Source organism: Wasmannia auropunctata, unplaced genomic scaffold (assembly GCF_000956235.1).
Source record: "Wasmannia auropunctata unplaced genomic scaffold, wasmannia.A_1.0 LD336043.1, whole genome shotgun sequence".
Classification (NCBI taxonomy): domain Eukaryota; kingdom Metazoa; phylum Arthropoda; class Insecta; order Hymenoptera; family Formicidae; genus Wasmannia; species Wasmannia auropunctata.
The window spans coordinates 178,078-182,334 of NW_012026847.1; positions in this window are offsets into that span (position 1 = coordinate 178,078).

Sequence of the window (4,257 nt, forward strand, 5' to 3'; positions counted from 1 at the left end):
TATTACATATTCTTGTAGCTGACCTCGAGAGCTTTCCAAAACACTATAATCAAATGTTTCTTCATTGAATACTTTTTGAATTATAAAGCTCCAAACTTGCAATTTTGGAGCTTTATAACTCGAAAAGTATTCAATCAAGAAACATTTGATTATAGTGTTTTGGAAAGCTCTCGAAATAAGCTACAAGAATATGTAACAAAAAATAGGGGGTTCCATTAAAAAAATTTAAAGTGACTTTGTGCTGACCTTGACGACGCCACTCAGGGTCCAAACCAATATTATCATCTTATGTCCCCTTCGAAGTCCCAAAACTTTTGTCTGAAACATTTTTCTCTCCCGGCTTGATTTTCGAGATATTCGACTGGATGGATTAAAATGGTCCACCCTGTATATATACATATATCTTAAGCCGGACAAAGACAAATTTTCGTGACTTTTCGAAATTCATGATGGTGGCATCGAAAATGGCGGCCGCTCGAAATGTTATGATATTGTGCAAATTCATTTAAAAAAAAATGCAGTAATTATCATAACTGGTGTGTTTTTATCTATATCGTGATATGTGATTAAAACAACAATAAAATTATTGCAACAATATGGCGGACACAAAATGGTCATAATGTGCTAAAAAAAGGTAGGAGATGGATATATAAAAGCGTTATATTTTTTATTGTTTTATTATATCAATGTCAAAGTTTTCTATTTTTCATTAAAAATTTTTTTTATTAATTTTTTAATCAATTTTAAATTTTTATTTTCTATTTTTAAGTTTTGTATTATTTTTTTTTCAATTTTTATTATTTTTTTGGTTGTTTTTTATCAATTTTATAATTTTTTTCCAAATAAAATAACTCTATTTGTCACTTATGGAAAGCATAAAAACAGATGAAGCATTGATAGATATTACAATCTATACACATTTTTTGTTGCATTAGATATTGCTGATTTTTATCTTGCAAAAGCCAGTACTGGAAAGTTGAGATTCAAACAGCACAAATTTCAAACAGTAAAATTGAAAAAAAACTGTTCAAATAACGCAAAATGTGCTTCGAGAACACAAAAAAATGTGTATAGATTGTAATATCTGTAAGCGATTAACCAGTATTTAGGCATTTCAAAGTTGGCGCGCCTGATTCACCGATATCAGCGCGCCGGTTACAAGCAATCGATATGATCGATCGCTATCGATCATGATTATGCGCGCGGCCTTTAGCGGCGCCCCTGTCGCTAAGGGTGAATGCTCCATTTTGAAAATCGGAGTAACAGCAGACGAGTACTTCCAATTGTCGGAGTCAGACGTGCGGGCTGACTCCTCCGGTTTCGCGCCGGTGCTCGTTCTCACAGTTACGCCGCGTCCGCTAAGCTAATCTGTCTCAATAAAGCAAAGTAATCGTTCAAGTAACCCGGAGTGAAGTTTCTTGCCTAAACCTTCCTGTATTATCCTCGCGCGAAAGCATACGACGTGCACGTCTTCCCGCGATCGGACATCTTGACAAAGTACATAAAACTAAAGAAGAATAGAGTCTCATTCGAATAAACTTTATTACCTTTTTAAGCGGAAAGTTCAAAATTTTATTTCACATCTTACAATATATAATATAAGGATTCGGACACAATAATAAGAAGAATTAGGCAAAAGTCAGCTAGTAGGATGAAAAACTTATTATCTGCTTTTGGTTTTTATCTAATTCTTAATATTTAATTTTCTGTTCTATATTCCTTTTATTTAGATTTATATATAGTACCGCCGAATATTAAATTCTAGCTTTGTGTTGATTTTTCAAAATAATTTTAAAAAATGTTAATTTTTTTAGAATAAATATATTTGCATAATATTGAATTTCATTACATTTACCTTGTCAAAGCAAATAAATAATAAAATGTAAAATAAATAATTTACAAAAACGATTTGAAAAATACAATTTAAATTTCATATATCGTATAAACGTACAATTCTTATATCTTTAATAGAGCTAGGTTTCTTGAGGGCGATATTCTAAGGGTGTATTCGGTGTTTACTGTCAGTATTGAAAATCTATAGTGCATGTAGCGCTCAAAAGTTTAGAGCATCTCTAAATTTTGTAAAGAAAGTTTAATTATTTAATTAAATATATTAATTAATTCCAATATGTTCCAATACGTTAAAAAATAAAAACTGATATTTTCAATAATTATAATTATTTATGTAGAAAATCTATTTTTTATTTAAAAATTACAGAATGCTATAAACTTTTGAGCGAAAGTGTGCATGGCATAGATTTTCAGAACTGACAGTGAATATCGGAATGTATTCAGTTTTATATTCAAAATCGATTTTTAGACAGTCTCAATTTAAAATTCCATCCAGCCAATGAAATGATCGTAGAGCATTTCAAAAGATTGTACTTAAGATAATCTTGAATAAGATATTGCATTATATAAATACCGGTCTAAATATGTTTATCTTTCTAGCTAGAAGTAAATAAATTAGATACATAAATTTGCTTACGTATACATAAAAAAAATACTCTTGATTCTTTTTCCTTTCACTTTAACTATCACCTGCATTAGTTACGCCACATTTTGCGTTTTGTTTTTGCGTTTTCTCAAACAATCGACGCATATCCGCCTCATTGTGAATGCAAAAGAGAAAACAAACAGACATCAAATGATCGGCGGAATCCAATTCAATGGCATTTCGCATATTCTATTATGACTGACAATGCCGGATGCGCGAATATATTGCTTATTTATAGCGCAATTTATTCGACTCTTTGTGTAAGCATTGGCATCACAAGGATTTACGCGCGCTCTCTGCCCTACAATGCCCCACATTCTCATTACATATGCACAGCTTTTTGTCCAATTGCGACGCGTCACGCGCGCTGTGATTGGTCGCGCGATTCTCGATCGCAACCATGATGTAACGAAACGAATTGTTTATTCCTTGCATCGATCTGATAATGAGCTGTTCATATTGTTCATTTTTTTTCTTAATCTAATTCTTCCTAAATAAAAAATCTTAATATATTTATAATTATTGTTTTATTTTAAATATAAAAATTATATAATAATTAAAAAAAAACATAAGATGTAACTAAATTCAATCATACGCTCGTCATTGCAAAACAATATAATAATTTAAACAGGCCAAAGAGCAATAATTTAATAGGTGTAAAACATTAACTATATTCTTTTAGTATTAACAATATAGCGAAATTTCCGACTTTACCAGGTCTGTCTCAATCACAATTTAATAATTAAAATTAATCTGTAAAGTCGCGGTAAGGTGTATACAATAATAATAAATAAATATAATAACAATGGAAGTTGTTTACATTAAAATACTTTTATTAGACAATTAATGAACACAGAAAAAAAGAAATAAATAAATAAACGAAATGATAGAATAAAATCATCAATAAAACAGTGTCGTCACGGAATTATGATTAATATAATTTAATATAGTCGTTATTAAAAACAGCCGGTTCTCAAAAGAGAATGTCTATTGCTTATTTTTGTACGTTTAATACGTACGTCTGTTATACGTTTAATACATTATTATTAAGAGGATACTGAATACCGACATTTGCATTTTAATGGATAACTCTGAAACGACTGAACGGATGCGAAATGCAGGATTGAAATAGACATAAAATGTAAGCGCGCTAGCTATAAATTTGTAGTAAAAACGAAAAAATATTTAAAAAATTAATTATTATAATCTGTCATCTGACGTAAACTTTTCATTGATACAAAAGTTCTGTAGTTCATATATGTACAAAATAAGTAGCTCGCGCGCATCGGATTACTTGTACGAATAATACAAAACTTTTTGAGCTACGATTGGAAGCGTAGAAAAACAGATATCCATTAGAATGCAATTTATGGTAATTCGTACGCTCAGCTAAGGTAGACAGCAAAAATTGCGTCTGGCAGTAAGTGCCGGATTTTCCAAAAGATGGCACTTCAATTAGTTAAATAAGGACATTCCACGTGTTTGAGTAACACAGGAGATATTGTAAGAAGTTAAAAAAGAAGTTAAGACATATATACCTCTGTTTTCGATTTTGTGCAAATTTGATCAAAGTTTCAGTTGATAAAACAGGACTTCAAGCATCCTCTTAAGAGGATGCTAAAGCCGTCTGTTTTATCAACAAAAATACCATTTTTGTTGGTTACTAATTACTTCGTATTAATTGCATAGAATAAAATTTCCTTTTCCACGATTAAAACACACATGCTAATATATCTGGCTCTAGTGCATTTTGTATCAAA